This window comes from Squalius cephalus, assembly GCF_949319135.1.
Source record: "Squalius cephalus genome assembly, chromosome: 23".
Taxonomy (NCBI): Eukaryota; Metazoa; Chordata; class Actinopteri; order Cypriniformes; family Leuciscidae; genus Squalius; species Squalius cephalus.
In genome coordinates, this window is record NC_137144.1 from 19,005,576 (window position 1) to 19,030,271 (window position 24,696).

The window sequence follows — 24,696 nt, forward strand, 5'->3', positions numbered from 1 at the left end:
GTGTGTGTGTGTGTGGCAGAATACCCCGGGGTTTATGTGAAGGGTGATTTGTAAAGGAAAGAAAATCAATAGTTGGTCCATAAATGTCCTCTGTAGTAACGTTATTTTTATATAATATCATATAAAATATACAGTAAAAGAACATGTCAATGTTAAATAAACAAACATTGCATGTATTTATGTCTTTAAGTCTGTTATCTGATTGGCTTAAATATTCATAAGATTATGGGAACTATAAGCTATATTTTTTTCTTTTTCTAGTCATCAAAATGTTGCATTAAGAGATGGACACAGCATAAACTTGCTTTTTATTTTATTATGTTATTAATTTACATTATTATTATTATTATTATTTTTTAAGTAAAGTACAAATGAAAACAAATAATACTAGAATTTGATTGAAATGGTCAGTGCAATTTTATGAAGGATAATTTTTGTAAAGGAAAAAAATCAATAGTTTGTCCATAGATGTCCTCTGCAGGAACTCTATTTTTACATCATATAAAATATAAGAGTACATGTCATAATGTAAAATAAACATAACAGTTGCATGTACTTATGTCTTAAACATGTAGGATTGGCTTAAATAGTCATAGGATCATGGCTTAAAATAAGCTTTTTTTACTTTACTTAGTAAAAAATAGTTTTTTTTTTATTTAAAGAGATGGACACAGCATAACCAATGCTTTTATATTGTTTATTATTAATGTAAAATATAATATAAAAATAGATTTTTATTTTTCGTATTTTTTGTACAAATGAGGACAAATAATACTAGGATTTTATTAAAATTGCCATGGCAATTTTTTAGCAGAAAATGAAAATGCCAGAAATTGGGAATAGCTAGAAAAGAAGACGTTTGTGTTGAACTCTTTCCATAGTTATTCCTGCACTATTGTCTGGCCTGGTCTAATCCCGTCCCGCTCCAGATGGGGTTCAGGCCAGGAGAGAGGACTGTCACCCTGCAGGTGGGTGTGGAGAGTGGCTGGGGGATCACTCCCCTTACGCCTCACCTTCTCCTCCACCCCCCTCTCCCCAAAATCCTGTTTTTAACACATGACCGGATGCCCTGAATTATTCAACCTTTTCAATATTTCACATGGCCCCCTTTTCCATGTTTGTTGCCCTGGCCTTATGCAATTTTCATGGAAAAAAAAATGTTTTTGTCCTACTTTAAAACACAAGCGAGACAGAGCAAAGGTTTGGTATCACTGGTGTGGAGACTGTTGTGTATGAAGACTGAAAGGGGTTTGTGATAAAGACATGACAAGTTTCACATGAAATTAGACCGGCAGAATCCTTTTTTGTTTTTTTAAAGCTAGATAAGGCTATTTCTTGTTTCTCACATACATTTTCCAAGACACTATAAATGAAATGTTAAAATATGACTATAAAACAATTGATTGGTCAAACAAGCTACTATGGGTTCAAATATTTTTATATATTGAGCGCTAAACTATAAAATTGTCCCAGACAAAGGATTTCCTACATAGCTATGCTAGTTTCACCTTGCTTGTATCACTCCGCAGTATCTTTCTTCTCACATAATACAATAACTTAAACTAAAAACAATATTTGTATGTCTATTCATTCATTATTTGGAACACAACCATATGATTAGTGGCATTCATTCTTAAAAATAAAGGTTATTATTGGCATCAATGGTTTCATTATGAACCTTTAACATCAATGGAACCCTTACATTGCACAAAAGCTTCTTTATTGTGGAAAAAGGCTCTTTAGAACATTATATAGTTCTTTTACAAACTGTTCACTGAAAGGTTCTTTGGGGAACCCAAAATGGTTCTTATATCTTATATCTCCCTTTGGAACTTTTATTTTTATTCAAATGATGCCAACTTTGGATCGACATACAAAACTATCAAATATTATCCTAACATTGTATATTATCCTTGTATTGTAATCATTACGAGCACAAGTTGTAATTGCTGCCTAACACGTTTACTGTGTCTGCTTAACTGAATACCTAATGTTAACTATAAGAACACAACATATTACAGCTGTATATCACTGCCATATGGACATTACTTTGATACACTCTTCTTTGAAACAAGCATTTTCTGTAAAGATGCTTTGAAACAATATATATTGCGAAAAGCACTATACAAATAAACGTGAATTGTGTTTTTAATAGTGAATTGTACAGACGGTTATAACAACAAAAACCCTGATTATGCCTACTATACTTTATAAGCTTAGAGTGTTAAAATGGGCAATGTCAGCGATGTCAACTTTACTATACTGAACCAAAATAACTACATTGTGTCGTTTTGCATACCTCCCTAGCCACAAATTTGGGGTGCTTTGAGAGACAGAGTCGAGGAAAGCGAACTCTCGAGGTTGGGCATGTTGGCTGGTGACCAGCGGGCTCAAGCCGCCCCATTCTCCCACTGTTTCCTTCAGAGTCCTGGCTGCCGCTACTCGCCAACCCCCCTGACCTTCCATAAGGCCCCAGCCCAGGACACCGCGCCTGTCCTGCCATGTGGTTGGCTGTACACTCCTCTCTCACAGGACCCTTTTCATCCAGAATGGGGTGGGGGTGTAACATTTTCTGTAAACACACACACACACATAAAAATACAGTCGAAAATATAACCAAAGATGTAGATGTAGACGCACAAACAGCCTGACACACATGCGGCACCTCATGAGCGAGTTATTATTAAACTTTCAGGTCAATTGTGTGGTAGAGACTCAACTTGAGGCTTTCAGCGGCATAGTGCAGTAGAACTGATGAAACATTCATGCTCGGAGAGCCACGTTTCTTTTCTCTTTTTTGTGTCCATTTTCATTATATGCCATCTCTGTTGAGTCAAGTCAAGATCTCCTAATTCACTAGTACCTCTTACAGCTAATCAGCCTGACATGTGAACTTACATAAACAGAACTCCAAAACTACGTGATTGTGAGTTTGTAAAATGAACACCAGAGAATAGCCCCCATACCCTTTTTAAGTTTATATAACCAATTCATGCAGGATGTAACAGGCTTTTAATTATACATTATTCAAAGTTTTAGAAAACGCAATAACAAAATGAGGATCTGCTTAAAATGCTTTTTTAAAAGCACTTCCGAACCCTGACATGATAAAATAGATACAACTATTTCTTGTTTCTCATTACATTTCCAAAACACTAAAATAAAAGGCAAAATTGTAAAAATGACTATAAAATACACGATTCTGATTGGTCAAGGCATTCTAGGTTGAAATATTTTTATATAAATTGTAAAACTGTCCAAGGCAAAAGATTTACAACTTAGCTATACTAGTTGTATGTCTCTTGCATAGTATTTTTCTTCTCAAATAATACAATAACTTAATATTTTTGTCTATTTATTCATTATTTGTTACACAATCATATAATAAGAGGCATATACAGTCAGATGGTCAAACACACACACAAAAAAACCAATACATTATGCCAACTATGCTTTTCATAACTAACTAACTAACATGGATGTTTAGTAACATTAACAATCTGAAACCAAATTACATCAAGATTAATCTCAAAATGGCTGAACTGTGTAGACAAAAACAGGCATCTGGTGGGGGCCGCTGTCCCGGGTCCTCAGAGTGTGGCCGGTATAGGGGTTGCCCCTGCCTTCTGCCTATAGAACAAATGTGCCCAAGTTTGGACCCAGGGTTGCCCACAGTCTGCTTGCACCAGCAGCCAAGACCTCCATATGCCCACCCAGCTGACACCGTCTCCAGCACGCTGTGACCCCAATGTACAGTAAAGCAGACCAACACTTCCCAGCACATGCCCAGAACGTACACAGAACCAGTGCACTAGGATACATCCATGGATATGCATGCATTAGTGCTGGGGAAGCTACTTTAGAGGTTGCCAAGCTAATCATAATTTCAAGTAGTTAAATTACTGCCAAGCAACTATTTAGAAAAGGCAGATTCAAGTAAATGCCACTGAAGCCTTTAGGGGCCTTTGGTATTTTTAATCAGAGCCATAATTTGAAGGCATAACTTGTACATAAATCTTAACTAAATATATATATATATAAATATATACTACTCAAATTCTAGTTTGAATAGAGTTGTACAAAATTGAACTACTCAAATTCTAGTGAAATCACAGAATTCACAGATTCGAGTCCCTCCACGAATTTGAGTTTTTAAAGGCCCCATTTACACCTGTTATTAAAATACTTTTTGGTTTACTGTGATAAATCACACAAAAGGAGAGAAATACACCTGAATCTTCATTTTTTAGCACTCCGTTTACACTCATTTCAAATGGATTGTATGAAACAAAAGTTAATATCAGGGGTAAATAGGGCCTTATTGCTAGTTACTTCCCAACATGCATGCATGCACTCAAATACACACAGAAATGTGGTTAAGATCAAATGCAAACACAGTAGCACAGGCATATGTAGTTATGCAACCCTAATATCAGTGCGTCCATTAAAAGTCAGAGCATTAGTAACCACAAAAAACAAAAGCTTACTGATCTCTGAGCAGCTCTCACAAAATTTACAAAGCTTCTGATACATTAACACTTATCAGGAGTTATCCTCTCCTAACAGCCACCGCTGAAGGCTCCCGTTGCATGAATATTTTACAAGATTAATATTTAAACACATCAAATGGAATATGGAAAATAGCATATTGAACAGAACCTCATTAGCCCACAAGAGAGAAGCTAAGTAAGTTTCATTCAGAGTGCCTTTTCATTGTGTGTGAGAGTGAAATGGGAGGGGGTTCGGTTTAGAACACACACACACACACACACACACACACACACACACACACACACACACACACACACACACACACACACACACACACACACACACACACACACACACACACACACACACACACACACACACACACACACACACACACACACACACACACACACACACACACACACACAACTTGCGGATGGACGGACGGACATTTTCTTAGAAATTGGGTAAAAAGATTATGGGCAACACATGTTCAAGAGTTCACTATGACATTTGGCAATAACTACCATCTGCTGTTTAAAAATAGTCTACTAAAAGAAGCACTAAACTAATGCAAAACAACCAATCAACTGTCTAGACTTCCTTTATAAATGGCTGGATGGCTTTCAAAAGCAAGTCACAACTTTTTTGGCACGTCAAGTTTAGGGTTGTGAAGGAGACTTCATGCACACTGAGGAGGAGAGAAGCCAAAAAAAAACGTCACGCCGCAAGATCACAAGACTGCCTTTGGCCAGAATCATAGTTCAGAGCTCCATTGTGATTTATAATTTCTCTCCACATATTTTGAAGTGAATATGAAAGCGGTTTAAAAGTGCTATGAAGAGTGTGCTCCAGCAGAGACATTTTTTTAGTTGATTTTAGTTGCTCTGGTTCAACCGAAGTACTGGACTTCATACATTTAACTTTAACTTTTAAATCTTTATCCAGATGGATTATCTCCATTATATTGAGGCTGAAAAGGAAAGAAACATTTGAAATAAAGTAAACTTACGGTGGGAAAGGCTTGATGCCCTTTAACATGTGGCGTCGTGCCAGATCACGGTGGAAAAAAGACTTGCACGTTGTCATATATGACACTCAACAATACTTGTTTGCCTCTGAGCTGCCTGGAAACAGCTTGCCGGCTGCTGATGATGGCAGACCCTGGAGGCCACCAAATCCCTGAGGTAAAGGGAGGAAAACATTAGTAACAAGATAACAGGGGAGGAGAGGGCTCAGGGAGCTTGGCTTCTTCAGGTACCTGGGCCTGCTCTTAACTCCTGAACCAGCATCCCAGAGACTTGTGACAACAAGCAGTGGGTGTGTGGGTGGTTATAATGGTTGATTATGATGATGATTTCAGTCAATATATTCCATGATTATTATCCCAGTCTGCCTGGCTGTTTATATCATATCATACACTTAAAGAGTAACAAATAAATAGTCATTTAATCAACTTTTTTTTTTTCACTAAATCAACAGTCCCCCTATTATAGTGACAATCCCCCAGGAATAACTTTGTTCAAGAACAAAATGCTGATAGCTCATGAACTGCCCCATGTGGTGTTTAAACTTATAACCTTTCAGTTACCAGGACAGATCTTTCTGTTTTTAAAATAATTGTTTATTTTGTCTATATTTTGTTTGTTTATTTTAGTTAGATTGTGTTTGTTTCAGTTACCAGGACAGATCTTTATTTAAAAAAAAAAAAAAAAAAAAGGTTTATATTTTGTCTAGATTTTGTTTGTTTCAGTTACCAGGACAGATCTTTATTATTTATAAAATAATTGTTTACATTTTGTCTATATTTTTTGGTTTATTTTAGTTAGATTTTGTTTGTTTCAGTTACCAGGACAGTAACATCTTTATTATTATTATTATTTATAATTGTATACATTCTGTTAGGTTTTGTCTATATTTTGTTAGTTTAGTCTCATTAGATTTTTGTTTTGGTTTCAGTACCAGGAAAGATCCATTTTTAATTTATTTTTTACATAATTGTATTTTATATTTTGTCTATATTTTGTTTGTTTATTTTAGTTAGATTGTATTGTTTCAGATACCATGAAAGATCTTACATTTTTCAAATAAGTGTTGATATTTTGCATTATATATGTTTGGTCTATTTTTAGTTTGTAAGCCAACAACAAAAAGAGATCCCCAAAACAAAATATCAACTAAACTGCAAAAGAATGACTTCAGCGGTACCATGTACAGTGATGGCAACCAAATGTTAATACCTTGTTACTTAGACACATACCATGAATCTGAAATGATTAATTTTCTTATTCATTTTAATTCACCATGGTATTTACACAGCACTTCAAACAATGCCATATAAAGTAGTACCATAGTACATAACTTAGTATTTTGGTATTACTGTGATACCATGTCCAGAAAAATAAATAAAATGAAATAAACAACATGGCACTTTCTGTTAATGTACTGAATACATAGTCTAATAGTATAAACAATTATAATGCATGCAAAACAAGTCTACTCGAAAAGATCTATGGAAAACCATTGATAAGAGCCATAATCAAGACACTGGGGAAGCTGTTAATCAGTGACTGCCATTCACAACCTGCAAGAGACGCTTAACAAGGGGTGAATTCTGCTGAGACTGTGATGGCTTCATTACACTGGCCTCACTTACCGTCTGAAAAAAAAAATTAATGATTTAATGAACAGAGTTAAGATTTGACACCACCGCAGCACTCCAGCGCTAAATCAGAAATAATGAACGAGCCATTAACGAGGGGCTGGGTGAGAAACACCTGATCCCCCCCCCCCATCCCTCTGTTTATCTGTCTATCCCTCCCTCAATCTCTAATAAACAGTCCACAGCTGAATCAGGGCATCACCTTCACCTGCCTCTGCAGCACAGTACCTCTGTCTATCAGAATACACCCACACACACACACACTGCGCCTCTGTCTGTCACACTACTCCTACGCAGTGTACTATACGTACACACACACACACACACCTTCACCTGGAAGGTGAGTTGTCTGTCAGGGAGGGAGACTGTCTCTCTGGGGAGTGTGTGGGGGTCTCTCGGTCACAGTAAACCCCTGTCTATCACACTCGCAACCTCAGACGCGAACACGCATGAGGCACGCAGTAAGAGAAGCACATCCGTACACACCTGTCAACAGAAGAATGTTTAATTTGAAAAGGCCTGCCATTCTTTGATAAGATAATGACTGGGGCTGCTGGTATAATCATTTTGTACATTCATGTTCGCTTCGGTATAATGAAGGTGAGGCCTGATAGTTCCTGAGATTCGCTAAACAATCATCAACAAGTTTTGAAGTAAATGTTTTGAAATGAGACAATAAACAAAAACACAACTAGAACAGGAAAAATAAGTATGCTTTACCGGGTTGCTTTGACTCGATACATTCAAGGTCCTTTAATGGATATTTGGCTTACCAAAAACACCTGGCTATATCAAGAAACATTTTTCACAGGGTTCTCGATTTTGCTAAATTGTTCTTTGGAGATTAAAAAGTTCCTATTATGTTATAGGTTTTTCAGTTCAGCATATTTAGTTTTTGGGTTCTTTAAAGCACTAGCAGAGGATTGTTTTTTTTGTTTTGTTTTTTAAAGAACTAGACAATAAAAAGTTCTTTGTGGAACTAAACTATGTTAGATTATGTTCGACCTTCTCAAAATTGTTAGCCATAGTAGACAAACAACTGTTTGGGGTCAGCAAGACTTTAAAAAATAATAATTCATACTTTTATTCAGCAGGGATGCATTACATTAATCGAAAGTGACAGTAAAGACATTTATAATGTTACAAAAGATTTCTATTTCAAATAAATGGTGTTCATATGAACTTTCTATTCATCAAATAATCCTGAAAAAAGTACTACGGTTTCCACAAAAATAATAAGAATTATTTTCAACATTGATAATAATAATAAGAAATGTTTCTTGAGCAGCAAATTAGCATATTAGAATGATTTTTTCAAGCATCGTGTGACACTGAAGACTGAAGTAATGATGCTGAAAATTCAGCTTTGTCAGCATAGGAATAAATTACATTTTAAAATAGATTAAAATAGAAAAGTTATTTTATATTGTAATGACATTTCACAATATTACTGTTTTTAATGTATTTTTTATCAAATTTCCCAACCTGGTCAAGTAATGTAGATGTTTATTAGCTGGGCGGCCACTTAGTCTCTTGGCCAAAACCCAAAACCTCTTTAAATCCAGCCAACAGAAAAGGGGAGACCATTTAAGAGCAGAAAACCAACTTTTCTTTCTTTTTTTAGCAAGGATTACATGAACTATAGACATGTTCATTCTGGTTGGCATTTTGACAACCAGCAACCAGAAGGTTCCAAAATTTAAAGTCGACATGAAATCAAAATTGACCCTATTTACTTTGTTAGTGGATATTACTAGTCTTGTGGTGAACAATTAATCTGTTAATACACAGAAAAAAATTGTTTGCCGTGGTAATGTTTAATCAAAATCTGAAAAGTTACTTCCGGTCTGGAATGGCATTCCTTTTCTGATTTGAAGGCTTGGGTTGAAAACGCTTAACTACTCCCCTCAAACCGTTAGTCTGCTATGAGCAGAGATGGAGAGGAGGAGTGCTAAAGTAAAACCCTGCCCTCTGTTCAATATTCCGTTTCACTTGGAAATACGTCACAACAGCGGAGAAGAGTCGTTTGCAACTTCCGGTTCACGGGGACTTTAAATTTAGCTTAAACACTCTAACTTTTTGTGAAATGTTTAACTTGGAAAAGTTTGCTTGTGCTATATCTAATAAATGCCACTTGGTTTGATACTTTGTTATTGAATGCAATGACATTCTTACCTTTTTAATTGTGGCTTAAGAGTCCAAATACTTTGTTGAGCGACTGCATCCTTGATCACATACAGCATCTGCTTCAATCTCCAGTTAGCCAATGGTCTGCAACTCCCTGTGGCTTTACGCTGTTTGGAAACAAATGCTTCAACATTACAAAATCATGCTAGTTTACCGGTACTTCTTTCAAGTGTTAACATTTCCTTAGCTTTTATGATCTTAACCAGGCCTATTACACATAAAAGGCCCATAATACCAAACATTAATTTAAGTGCTCCTCCAACAAACCCATCAATTATGGCACTCTTTACCATGTGTTCCATTCTGGACACAACTTTACAATTTAGCACTGGGGCACCTCTTGAAACCTGCTTTTAAAGAGCTGTCGAAGAGAGGCATTTTAACTTTTGACAAATAAACAATGGTGCCCTCTGAGCCCGCTGCGCTAAACACCGCTCACCAGGCCCGAATTGAATGAGGAGAAAAATGCTCAGGTCCTTTTGCACCGCACCGTGATTTTAAGGAGGGGAGAGCACACATTTCACACAGTTGCCTTTGTATGTAATATATTGTATCATGGCCATCCTGCTGGGCGTATTTCATATAGATAATGATGAAGGCAATGCGAATATCTACGTGAACGAGTGGGTTAGCTAATTAAGATTATAGCTACCCAGAGAAGTGTCTCGGTACAGTTTGCACCCAGCAAGGCGCTGCCTTCATTGTGGGAAAAGCAGCACCATTTAAACAACAGGGTCCACATCACCTGGAGTGCAATTGATATCAATTATACCATATCATAAAGTAACCCAATTTAATAGTCAGGGAACCAACATGGGGCATTTGGCTCATTTATTAAGAGACAACAGAAAAAGGATTCATTTCTAGTCAGTGAGCTGTCATTTTGTCGCAATGATAAAGCCCAGATCCTAAACTTAAAAGAACTGACTGTCACAAATAAGGCAAGAGCAATTAAGCACGACCTGGCGCCAGGAAAGGGCAGTAATTAAGTGCGTTATTGTCTTTTGCCTTGCTATTTTAGTTTTAGTGGAGCTAAAGATGTTTTTGAAAGATCATTTTTTGGAAATAATCAGTCCAAATGAAGTATAAATATTATTAAATACAATTAATATAAAAAAATAATTAGATTAATATATATATTTTTTGGAATAAATTAAAGACAGTACAGAAAGTACCAGTTTTTATATAATGTATATATATGCATATTATTCAAAAGTTTGGGATCAGTATGATTTAAAAAAATAATAATTCAGAATTTAATTCAGCAGTGATGCATTAAACTGATTGAAAGTGGCAGTAAAGACATATATTGTTACAAAAATGTTGACACTATTGCATTTTTTAGAGCTACTTTACAGCAGAATTTAAATTATGAACTTCAAAATTTCAATGTCACAAATTATTACAACTTCAAATTATGAAACTATATCAGTATTTTATAAAGTGCTATATAACGGTGACTTGATTTGACTAGAAAAAAGATTTCTATTCCAAATAAATGTTGTTTTTTAACTTTAAAGAATCCTGATCAATAGAAAGTTAAAGAATCCACAAAAGCAGCACAATGGTCCAACTTGATGATGATAATAAGAAGAAATGTTTCTTGAGCACCAAATCAGCATTTTAGATTGATTTCTGAAGGATCATGACTGGAGTGATGATGCTGAAACTTCAGCTTTGATAACAGGAATAAATTACATTGTAAAATACATTAAAATGACAAGAGTTACTTTAAAGCTTAAGATTAGGGTAGAAACAGGTGGAAATCAATGGTTAACTGTGGAATTTTCGGTAAAGGATGGAGCCGAAGTTCTAGAAGAGGATTAATTATTTGTAATTTTTGATTCTATGAAAAGTTTACAATAACCATTAAAAATTGAAATATTGAACATAATTCTTTAGTGAATTCAATTGAAACCGGCTCCATTGTGAACGCCATAATCCACTCTTAATCTGGATCAGGGATTCCAGTGTGTTTTTTTTACCCCTCTCTTGAGGCAGCAGTTGCCGTTCATCCCGTGCCTTTGTGTACGTGCCGGCCTCCTTAACGTTTTAGCAGGGCTTTGACTGGTTGAACTTTGATCTGATGTCTTCATTGAGGAGAACTGCAGGTTACCCATTCAAGATGCAAATCCTTTACCAGAGCCTATAGGCACTTTGTAAAAGAGAGAGAGAAAAACAGGGTGAAAGAGAGAGAGTGAGTGTGTTTCGATAGGAGGGGGGGAATCCTGTGTGAAGTTGAAACACTCCGCACGCCCCCCATCTCACACACACACACACACATTCGCGCTCTAATCCACATTGCAATATGGATTAAGGTAGGGGATAACCTTTTCTTAACGTGCAAGAAAGAGTATGGCAAGGACAAGCCCGGGGTGGGCGGCTGGGGATCTTCTCATAATAAAGCAGTGCTGTATAAAAGCACGCTCTGTGTCAGGCGCTTGTGAATGGGCCTCAATGCAGCCCCATTCCCAGGCCTGGTGGGGAGGCTTGCCAAAGACTACCTAGAGCCAACTAAGCGTGAGTAATCCGTCCACACTCAATGGATGGGGTGAGCCCCATTCAACCCTCTCAGAAGTTTAAGAGTTGATCAATTTATTATCTGTGGCGATTAGGGTGCAGGCCCAGTCACCTTCTTAAAACCCGACAGTCCGGGAAGAAAAGAAAAAAAAGAAATGGGTCTCTCTGTTTCCACAGCCAGCGTCGCATAACCGAGGCCCTCTAATTGCGATACTAATGTGCTCGAAACCTCTGATTTGAAATGAGCCAAGGCAGAAAACCGATTTCATGCTGTGACAGTTTATATATTGCCGCCGATAGACAAACGGCCCATTGAATAGGAACTGTACCTTCTAATTTTGTTTCCGGGGGAGAGAAAATAATCGCTTTGTTACATAGGTAGAGAAAATTGGGCATAAAATCATTCAGCCATTTTTTTTTTTTTTTACCCTTACAGTCTGATGTGATGTCTTTAGATGGGAATTAGATGACTGAAAAAAAGCAAATTCGAATAATTGACTGTTGTAATTACGCCCCAAAAAAGGCTTTGTGCCTTTAACGGCTTGTAATGACAACTGAGTTAACAGATCGGTGCGGAAAAATAAACTCTACAAGTCAAACAAGCTTTGTTGGCTAAGGATCACACCCACTCCAACGGCCACAAAGGGTGCAGTGGTTTGGGACAAATCTCAAGTGCTCTTCACACTCACACTTCTTAGCACATGGATAAACAGTTTTATTAGCTCAATTCACAATAGCCATCGTCTTCTTTTTTTTAAAAGAATGTTAAACGCCACAGGAGACCAAACAAACGAAAATGACAGGCGAAAAGGGGAGTGTGGTGAAGCCATGCCTGATTCCTCAGCGCAATGATGAGGTAAACAAAGCAAGTTTAATGGGGTGTAGCTCAATCAGCTCACTAGTTCAGTAGCCAGTACACTAGCTAGGGAGTCAGCCATGTCAACATAGTTCTGGTGCACTGAGACGTTCACTTTGTTGAAATTCCATGACCTCTCACTAGATTCACTTGTCATGTTAAGTCAACAAAAGACGAGTCTAAGTGTAAGTCAAGACAAAGTCTTATTTTCTGTAGTTACCTTTATATTTTTTAATGGCATTAACAAAAATGCACTAAGATGTGTTAAACAGTGCTGTAAACTACATTTTTAAAATTTCAATGTATATTTTTTTAAGAATATTCAGTGATGGAAATGACATGGACATTTCTTTGTCTTGCTGGGGCTAATTTCACAATAAAACACAATTAAATAATATTAATTATTAAGTAGAAATGATACACAAAAAAATATTAAACTTTATAAAAAAACTTTTAATACATTTTTAAAAAATAAAAATAAATCTAAAGGCATGTATGTGCTCAAAATTCAATTGTGTCAGTGTTTATATGATCACGGCTCCTGTTAGTCCGCGAATTGAATGTTCATGACATACAGATAGGGATCTCGGGAGCAGAATGAGACGCATCCATAGTTATCAAGTGAGATATTAACATTCTTGCTGGGCAAAGCAGTCGTCACCTCCTCGGTTCGCATGTTCATGCCCTTGTGTTTGACAGAGGTCACTGCCAACACACAACAAGCCGCCACCTCATTACCCAAACTAAATAACTTGATTCTCTCTATTAAAGCCATGTGACAAATATGCTACATATTCACATGGACGCTGCTCAAAAGTGAGGCCCCGATTACAGGCCCAGAGCGGAAAAGATTGTTTCATCGTCATTCTCACACTCAATTGAGCGTGTGGTTATGTGTGTGTGTTATGCGTGTGTGTCCTGGAGTCATTATGTGCAATTCAGGCAAGCACGTGGATGGATGTGTGTACAGGGCTTTCAATCATGTTTATGAGGGGCCGTTCGTGCATATGTGTGTCTGTTTGACTCTTAGCGGCTGTTCCCTCTGCAGTCAATTTATCTTAATGTGAATTGAATGTGCTAACAACTCCAGCGCCGTCAGACATCATTTCATATCATTTCATATCAATCATCCGGTATCAGCCACACTGATCTACAACGGCAAACACTCAGTACTTACGGCAACAAACAGATTTACTGTAAATTATGAAATTTATGTGAATAGAGCACTGAGAACTCATAGCATGTTCAATTTTGACAGCTGGCTTGCTTGAAAACCCTTTAGCCATGACTATATTCACAATATAACACAGCATTAAGCGTATTACTGGAATAAATCAAACAAATTCCACAACACTACATAGGACAGGCGGTTTAGAAAATAAATAAATAAATACCACAACCCTACATAGGACAGGCGGTTTAGAAAATAAATAAATAAATACCACAACCCTACATAGGACAGGCGGTTTAGAAAATAAATAAATAAATACCACAACCCTACATAGGACAGGCGGTTTAGAAAATAAATAAATAAACAAGCAAAAAACAAATAAATTAATAAAAAATTCTGCAACCCTACATAGGGAAATTGTTTTTAATTAATTTACTAAATATTTGAAATTAAATAACAACAACAAATATTATTATTAATAATAATAATGGCGTGTCTACTTACACCAAGTGTAAATGTTGTTGTTGGTATTTAAACTAACTCCACCCACCATTGACTGATTGAGCCAGACAAAATTACAAAAGAAATCCCGATGATAACAGAATCAGTTGCGTGGAAAGTAAGGAGGATGGCGTACAATTTTTGGCGTAACCTTTTACTGAACCCAATTAAGCAATAAATAAAGCAATACAGCAGCATCAATATTTATTTTAACAAATATAATCATGTACACTGAATATGTTGCTATTATTGAATACTGCTTTATATTATACTACAATACACTGAGGTGCAAATAATATCTGCCACCATTTGCGCTAAATAGCACCTAACTACTATTTACACTTAGTGCAAGGAAAATATTGCTATTTTCCACCTTAGTGTATATAACATCTGTCCATATTTGCACTGATAATCAATCAGCATATGACCAATCAGCATCCAGGATCGCAACCACCACATTTTATATAAAGTAATAAACCACTAAAAGACTTCACTGTGATTTTATCACTTTTAAAGGGACTTTGCAAATCATTTCTCAAAAATTAAGTCATCTATTTCAGTCTTTACTTTGAAGCATGTTTCTGGTCTCCTGGCCACTTAACAAGGTACATGTGTGAAAGAAGATGTGTCAGAGCCCCAGGGACAAATCACCTTTCTAACGCAATAACAAAACAGGCCATTGTCTCGCAGATAACACCTTAAATTAGAAAAGCCACTCTTAACACCAACACTTCCTGATTAGACCTGTGAGGAGCTGTGGGCCAATCAGAGACTAGGACCATGGGGCATTCCTTTGTGACATCATTAAGGTAATGTGTGGGTAAAGGCTGATTTAGATCCCTGGGCTGGTCACTGTTGCAGTTTGCCGGTTAGGAGTGTTTTTCTGTTTGGGGAGGAGAGGAAGGTGTGAGTGTATGTGAGGGGCTGAATTCACCTGTTGCTTTGGACTCTTTCGGCTGTTGACTCCTCCTGGGAAAGGAAAGAAAAAAAGTCACTCTCAAGGCAAAATTACATTTGGTCAGGTCTAATTTGACAAAAAAAAAGGGTCAGATCAGATCCATCTGTCATGGGGGAAAACAGCAATTATTACCCATACGGTCAAACACATATAGAACAGTCAGACATATTTACAACATCTTCACTATGGGATATTCCTCTCAGACCAGCAGGAACTTTACATATAAAACGAGGTCAGATACACAAAACATGTCCGAAACATTCTTTAGATCCATGGAAACCTTCACTACCCTTCAGTGTCTGCACTCTGCCATGCTAAGGAATGGGAGGCCTATCAAAAAACAAGCCAACATCCTGCATTGGATTCCCGCCCTCCCCATTTATATGGAAAACAAAGGTTTACGCCTTGACCCCACCCTCCATCAATCAAAATATTTACAATGGCCTCCCATCTGTCCGCTGAACTGAAGCGGCCCGGGTGCTTCTGTTCCTCTTCCCATTAATGGAGGGCTTTTCCTGGAGAGTCGTGGGTTTGTATGACCCCCTGGCTGTGGTGAATGCTCGGGAAGGTCATTAAAACCAGCAACATCACCGAGCTGTAATGACAAGCAGAAGATGCACTTCCTCTTTTGTGGGATTCACTGACTGGCTGGTGGCTTTTCGTTACACCAACTCTGCATGGCTCGGTAGATTTGCTCCAGAGGCCAGATCTGGATTGAAAGGTGAAGGATCTTATTGCAAGGAAGAACAATGAAAATATGACAATAAAATTACACTGCAAGATATTACCAATGCACTAAAATGTTTCTGAAAAAGAAACATCTACCAAGAATATGATTTTGAACACAAATTCACAAGTCTTGAACTAAAGTCAACCAGAGATTGATGTTCCTAGGTGGCTGCATCGCGTTATGACCGTTCAAATATCGAAGTACGTTCCAAAGTCCCATATTTGATCTGACTTCCACCCCCTCTGAGTCTCTTGGCCAAGCCGGGGAGAACGCGCCTTCTCTGGCTTGGCCGAGTGGGTCAGCCCCCCTGGATGAATTTCACTTTTGCGCTTAAATCTCGGGAATGCCTATTGCAACTCAGATCGAATATAGATCTCCACGGGTCACATGCTAGTCAGAATGTTCAAGTCATGTTGTGAATACGCTGTCTTTACATAACGCAATTAAACTCAGGGAATGAATAACTAAAGCATAATGAATTCACAACATCATATTACAATAGTGTGTTTATTATAATGTTATTTCAGGAGTTTTTACATGTTGTTTTTGTTTATTAAAATCTATTAAAATTAGATGCCATTTAAGTCAGTGGTTCTCAAACAGGGAGCCTCCACACCAAAGGGGCCGCAGGGTGACTTAAAAGTATTAATAAATTATTAATAATATATTAAAATAATAAAACTCTTAATTAAATTAAAATGCAAAAAAAAAAAAAAAAAAAAAATCACATGAAATTCAGCTTCCACCAAAACACATAAAATCAAAGATTGTATTGGAGAACAGGGGGCCTACGGGTTACTTAAGGTTTAGAACCACTGACTTAAGTCATAAATGCATAGATGAAAATAATAAATTATTGAATATGACATAACAAAATACTGACTAAATTTAAAGAATACTTTTATTACAAGACAAAAATGACAAACTAAAACAAAAAATTGCCGTAAAAAGAACAGTCTTGGTGTCACAAAAAGTTGCCTATAATGAAACTGCGATTCTATGATAACTTTTGTTCTGTTAATGTCTAGTCTGACAGACAGCTAACGTACAAGTACATGTACTTCAGCATGAAATATGATCAGTTCCACAAGAACTTGTGTTTTTCCCCCTCCAGCCCAAGCCTTTCAAATAACAGAATCGGTTACAGGTAAAATTATATTTTGATATGCTATGAACGTCTCTTTTCATTTGCGGCCCCAAAACCATTTCGATTCAGCCTAAAAACAAAAGGCACTGTCTGCCTCAACATCACTTTGCCCCCAGACTTGCTGATTGTTCAACTATCTGCCACTCAATGATAAAAGTGCCACCCAAAAGCATGGCTTCCTTGTTTCTCCCTCCATCCTGCCTTTGTCTCCAAAACGGTGTAATTTCAGAGATTGAAGTCCTCGCCGGTGCCTTCATTCCCCTGCTCTGACAACAATAGGACCCAAGTGCTTTCAGGAATGATGGATAAATTACTAGGTAGTAAAATATTATATCTAAGGTAGGTGATGGGTCCTTTTCTGCAGGGCTTGTCTCCATCAGTCTCATGGCACTGGAGGTAATTATAGTCTGTTGGATTGTCTCTCTCTCGGCATGGGAGAGAGCTCTGCTGTTTGTCATGAACTCATCTCGCCGAGCGATAGGACAGTAATGGTTCGAATTAACATCTGTTGCCTGGCTGGCATTGTGAAAGGCAGTGACAGCCTCACCACTGACCTTTTCTGATTATTGAAAAAAAAAAAAAAAAAAAAGGCGAACAATTAGCTCCCCTTTCAAGAGCCAATAGCTTAAATTACAATGTATATTGTACGTTTGACTGAAAGACTGTCAATGGGCTCAGATGTGTGATTTATTGTGTCGTTTCATTGCAATCATTTGGTCATTTAAAGGCATTGGTTAAAACCTGTTATTTGGAGGTGGACTGGCGGTCCGACAAACTCAGGGTGTTTTTCTGAGGTCAATGATGTGGTCCAGCCCATCAATGCCTCATTAGACCATCGGAATGGCTAACAAATATCAACAGCATGACTCAAAATGTTCAACTAAGCACACAAACCTTCATAATTACATTTAAAGAATGTGTAGTACTAAAAGTTCTAATAGTAAATACAAGCATGAATGTGGTTAATTAAAGGAATATTCCTGGTTCAGCACAAGTTAAACTCAAACCAACAGAAATTGTGGTATAATGTTGATTAACAAACACATTTCCTTTCCTTTGTTTAAAAAAATTTGGGTTACAGTGAGCCGCTTGCAATAGAAGTGAATGGGGCCCATACGTAAATGTTAAAATACTTACGGTTTCAATAGAATAGCCACAAGACGTAAACAATATTCATGTAAACATAATGATAAAATCATTTACAAACCTTTTCTGTGTAAACTTATATCTAATTTTACAACTTAAACTCTGTAAACACTAAAACTGTAAAACTACAGTAAAAATGATTCGACAGCTTAAATAATACAAACGTTTTAACAGATTGTACTTCTAACTTGTAAAATTTGGTTTTTATCTTATTAAGGTTTTGGTTTTATCTTATATCTTGTAAATTTCACATTTCTGGTTTCAAATTCTCAAAAAATTGGCCCCATTCACTTCCATTATAAGTGTATAATATTTATTGCTGATGAATTGTACTGAACTCAGAGTATTCCTTTAAAGTCAGATTTTGACAAGTTTGGATCAAAGTATGGGGTAAAACCACTTAAAACATTTAAATTTCACTTCTTGTGCGACAGCCCTTTCCAAATCTCCTGAAAAGGAGCCAACGTCTCCTTCACCTCAGAAACAACTTGACCCCGACGACCAAATAATGACAGCAAAGTTGAGTAACGAATACAGTACAGTGGGCAAATATCATCAGCCTCACCCATAAACTCAAAGCTGAGTAAGGCAAAGACGAGAGATTCCACCGCTCTTCAATTTGTCCTCCCAAGGATTGTCTTTTATTGATGGCTTTCTAGGTCAGCGACCCTCCGTGCTGTTCAAAGGATCTAAGAGGCACCCAGATGGGCCCTCTCAAGATGGAGCCTATTGTAGCATACTTTCTATAGTGTCTTACAAATGAAATGCGTAGGAGCCATTAGCCCAGAGTGGATTGTTTTAGGGGGTGTGTGTCCCTCTCATGGGGGGTAATGATGACAGTCTGGGCCACAGATCAGTCATCAAAACAATTGTTTCGGGCCTTTTCTTTTGATGAGAGGCTTTCGCTCTACTCTCTCTCATTGCTCTTAACCACGAATAAACTCCTGATTGCCTTGACAATAAAGAGCAGAGAAGCTGCGAGTCATGAATGCTCCAATCTGTTGGTTTTACATCTCAAGAATCAGTCCAAGAAAAGTTTGAATGGTTGATGTTATAGCTTTAAATAGAATGGATGTTGTAATAAAAATCAGACAAATCAGGTTATTTACCAACTTTTCCCTCAACATCATGTTATTAAATCTTTGTCAGGTCATGACAACAGCAGGTGAGGTACTTGCTGTTGTCTTAAGGGATTGGAAAGGCAGGTGTCAACTTTCCACCTTGCTAGGCCCAGCACTGTTCAAACTCCCAGACACCTTGTGTGAATTCAGTAGATAAGCATTGGCTGACACAGACATCACCTTATTGAATTAGGCTGTTTGTGCAGGCAGCCACCAGAGCATTCGGCTTCAGCTCTGGTTCTCACCTGTTGACAGATGGGACAGAAATGCCAGTTACCTCAGAGGAAATTAGACCGGGAATCCAATTTGAATACCAGCTGTTTTTTAAGCAATTGGAGAGCCCCAGTAGTTGTTCAATGGGGTCATCTAACAGGCCTTAAAACTGAGGTAAAGAACTAAGAATTATTTTGTTTCAACTAACATTTCAGAAGAATGAAGAATTTCTTTCGAACTAGGGCTGAGTAAAAATAATGATTTTCCAATTATCATTAGGCTACTTCACTACAGTGTTTATCATTACTTTCAGGGAATGAGTATTTTTATAAGATACATTAAAAAATAAAATATACACATTTGTTCCTGTTGTTAAATCTTAAAACAAGTTAAAAACGAAATTAAATAAATCGGTATCAATACTCAGTCTTACAACTATTCAAACCAACAGTAGTTCCTGAAAAACACTGACATATTTTAAAGAGATGTGCATGTAAGGTTTCTGGCAATTTACTTTTTTTTTTTTTTTTGCGCTTTCAACTTACATGTAGCAATACAAAACGACAAAAAAACAAAGCCGCCATAATCACCACCATCAATGAAAAAAAGAAAATCCAAATTAGAGCGTGCAACCATGGGTAACAAGCTAAATTTTGCTAAACCCCTGTCATCAAATCCATTGTGATCGTGTTGTTTGATTATCATATTTAATTTGTAAGTTGGGCCGGTGGGAGAGCGGATCTCTCTAATCCCCTTTCTCTCTCCTGTGCTCTGCTAATTTGAGTCTGTAATGTTGTATGCTTGTGTGGCAGTGATTGCTATCAGTGACAGAAGCCTCCTGGGAAGTCTGATCTGACTGGTGGGGCCTCATAGACTGATCTACAGGACTATCTTGCTATATTTGCATAAGCGGCAGGCAGCTTTGATACTGGACAGGCAGGTGTCATGCATTCTGTGATCGTAAGCTACAATCATGTCTGGGGTTGCTGTTATTAACACTGATAACGGATATGTTTTCATTAAGCAGTCTAAGGAATAGGTCCCTATATGGAGACTCTGTTTTGAGGGACGAAACTTGAATGCAAACGACTGCAATGCAGTAATATATATTTAGCTTTTCTGCCACTGGGGTTGGATTGGTAGGAAACGGCAGGATTCAACAGCATGATAGATTTAGTCCAAGTTTGGAAAAAAGAAAACGTATAGTTAACCAATGACTAGGGATGTACCGATTTTAAATTCTGACTAGTGCAGATAATTATCATCATATTATGACAAATAATCGATAAATGGCCAACATTTATACTATTTTGTCTTATAATCAAAATAAAATAAACTATACAAATCAATGCTTTAAATGCTATACGTCAATTTAGGCATTACAACATTATAATGTACAGTATGGGAAAATGGATATTCATTTTGAGATTTGCATTGGCAAGTTATTCAATTATTAGTATTTTTAAAGATTAACTTAATGTGAATATAATGCCACCAATATATCATGCACCTTTACCAATGACTAATATGAAATTAACTCTTTAAGGACGGTGGTTGCTGTTGTATATTTAGCCTAACTGAACTGCCTTGAACTGATGTTGATGTTATTACAAAACACATCGCAAATCCACAAAAGTCCAAAAGACTAAGGTTAACATCATTCAACTTCCCTTTTGTCCAGCATTTTGACATAATGGACATGGCCTCATTCGCAAAGCTGTGCGGTCTGTACTTGCTTTACAGTTTGGAAGGTATTGTTTAATACTAGTAGCGGGTATGTTTTTCTGTTTGGGACCCCCTGGTTTGAAGCATTTCCAGTTTCCCCAAGTTCCCCACAGTGCCTGACTGCCCAGCACAGCGGACAAGGACTCATGGAGTCATTTAGGAGAGCAGCGGGTCGATGTTGTGGCCTTGTGCTTATTGATCCCATCCAGTCGACAGACACATCCATTTCCCACAGCACACAGTGGGGACAGGAACAACAGCTTGACACCCCTAGATCATCAGCTCATGAGGAGAGGTATCTTTTTATGTGAGGGATTTTCTTGGAATGTTGCTTTGAAGATGCGGGAATGGGGAGCCATGAATGGTGAGATTCTTGAGAGAAAAGCAGCTCCCGGGATGGAGGGGTCTGTCAGCAGGGGCTGCCACTGTTGAACTATGGCATCCGAGGTATTCATGGACAAAAGGAAACTTCTACCAGCTTTGACCACTTCTGACTTTTCTTCGAGAAGGAATCTAAGGTGAGAATTTGGGAAGAAATATTTAGGAAGACCGTTGTGCATTTAAAACTAGTCGTAGAATCAGAACTCCTCGCTTTCTTTGATTGGTCACTGAAAAACTCAGCAAGTGATTTGAAACATCTGCAAACAGAAGAAACAAATCAGTGTAAAAATGTCCCAGTAAACTTGGCCATAATTCCAGGTCATTGTGGTAATTGCACAAAGGACAGCTGATCTAACCTCTCACATTTAAATGTGAGACAGCGATAGATCCAGTCACTGGTAGCTATGACTGCAAATGGCCAACTCATTTACAATCTGAATCCCATTTGATTCCCAGCGGCTCTCCCAGGCATCTCTCTCCACAAGCTGTACCACCCGCCACTGAGCCGGAGACAGAGAGCCAGCTTGCCACATATGGATCGTCCCTTGATATCATTCAGTCAGCGTGTAATCTTATTATGCAAAGTCTTAATCCGCACCTATGTCCCAATGCCCAAGGGTGGCAATATTGTGATATCAAGGTTCTGGTAGGTCATGTTGCGTGATCCCTACTCTATTCTTTGGAGAAGATGGGGGACTTAAAAGCCATCCCTAGAGGCCAAAGAAATGGAGAGAAAGAGAGATCTGGGGCGGGTCCAGATGTATGGTTTTGTCTTGATTTTTTTCCCTTTTGGATGACAAGATTGACATGAGGTCTCCAGCAAGGATTAGACTTGATTTGGAGCAGTGGGATTTTTTCCAGCAGACACATTATTGGACAAGGGAATAAGGGGCCACCAGCATGGCGAAATTGGATCAGGATTGGCAATCGCTGTGAGTCAGCAATGGAAACATCAACTGCTAAAACAGCAGCTGCCCTGCAGATCTCTCCTCCTTTTAGGTGAAACCACCTTCAGTCACTCGGAAAGGGAGCGGATGGAAAGCGAACTGGGGGTGGGAGAAGCAAAGAGATACGAAGGCTAGTGGTGGTGGGGGTAATTTTGATGTTAGTGAGACTTAACACTGGCGTAATGGGATTAAGAGAAACACCTTTGTGCCCGGAAAAAAAGCCACCTGGTGCTGTAAAGAGAAGAGCTGCAGCGAGAGAGAGACAGACAGACACACAGACCGAGGGAGAGAGGGAAAAGACTAATCCGTTCCCACCTCTGGGATGTCATTCATAAAGCCGAGTGATTTCCGCTCTGCTTGCTTCAAGCTAATTCCATCACCAGGAGCGACAGGCGATGGGAATAAAGGGCCGAGCTCATTATCCCAGCCACGGCCTAAAACATGCAGGCATTCCCGTTCCACTTGGAATCAATACCACATGATGGGTTTCTTAGACCCGGAAGTTGTAGAATGATGTTCACTTCCTAAAAGAGAAGGACAGGGAATAAAACAGACAGCTCAGGTGTGGTGGACACTTCGAAATGACACATCTACAGTTACAATGTCTGCAATTACCACCCACTGCATCTCACTCCAAATTAGAGGGTTTCCCTCAATAGAGCTATAAGGCCAATAACCAATTAAGAGATTGGCAAACAATGAAGTTGCATCTCCAAGCACGCTGTGCGTGGCCAAGCGGTTCCTTGTTGCATTTCAAATTCAACTTGCTGTCGTTGATTAGCAAGTCCGCCTCCTTTGAGACATTACTGCTGTGCTTTTTCAGTCTCAGGCTAAAGACAGAAAGCATCTATCTGCCAACATATATGACATGCTAACATTAAAAAACAGGCAAATGAAGGTGTGTGACAAGCAGGTTGACATAATTATCGGCAAGGGAGGACGGTGTGTGTTTTGGTGTAGTGGTTGGGGGCAGGTTGGCTTGATTAACAAGGAGTAGTTATTTTTAAAACCAGGTTCTGACATGTTTGGGCATGCAACGGTGGGGTGGGGGCACCTGAGGGCCCGGTGGCTTTATGGGTGCACCAGTGCCGTCACTTGTTTAGTCTATGAGCACATTGGGGACGCTCTGGCATTGTGACTCCCCTTGGCAACTGCTTTCACAACAAATGTGTAAACAGCCTTTAAAAGAAAACAATCACGATTCAAACACACCAATTCATATTTCAAGCAGATAGTATAGCTCAGGTCTACACATTACTGCCAAAAAAAACAAAAAAACAAAACAAAAAAAAAACCATCCTGTTAAGGCAGAATAAAACTTACCTATAAGGATTCTTAGGTGTTTTGAGAGGTTATACTTTGGCTTAATATAACGGTGTCCCTCTCTGTCCGTCTCTCTCTCTTTCTAACACACACACACACACGTGCACACACACACACACACACGTCTAGCATTGCATGAGGGCTGTTAGCATTATTGCCAATTGAATGGATAGGATGATGGGATAGGCAGTAAACCTCTGGCTCTCTGAAAGACTCTCAGTCATAAACAAACCAGACAACCACAACACAAGCATGGAGCCATCAGCTTCCTGCAAACATCTTTAGTAGAGTCATCCATCAAATATAGAGCCAAAACGATACAACCTTAAAGGTGAAGTGTGTCATTTTAAATGCAAATATAATATCTCCTATTCAATATCGAAACATCAATATGAACAAAAAATTCTGTAAAAAGCATGTAAAAGAGTAAATGCAGATCTACATTAATACAAATTTGGTCAAACTTTGGATTAGTCTAATTCTCATTATTAACTACGACATTTGCCTCAAATTCCTAATAACTGCTTATTAATAGTTAGTAAGGTAGCTGTTGAGTTTAAGTATTGGGAAGTAGAATATGGTTTCAGAATGCTGAAAATGAATAAGGATAATGGCTT

At 38.0% G+C, this 24,696-nt stretch overlaps 1 long non-coding RNA gene across 1 annotated transcript; it reads right to left on the reverse strand.

Annotated features, from left to right (window-relative positions):
* Positions 1–1,792: 1,792 nt before the first annotated feature.
* Positions 1,793–19,897, reverse strand: LOC307150931. The gene is made up of 7 exons (XR_013819795.1): positions 19,548–19,897; positions 15,323–15,357; positions 11,326–11,495; positions 9,329–9,447; positions 7,487–7,639; positions 5,504–5,673; positions 1,793–2,572 (listed from the first exon to the last, which is right to left on the reverse strand). It is a non-coding gene; the product is annotated as an uncharacterized lncRNA (long non-coding RNA).
* Between the last annotated feature and the right edge of the window lie 4,799 nt (positions 19,898–24,696).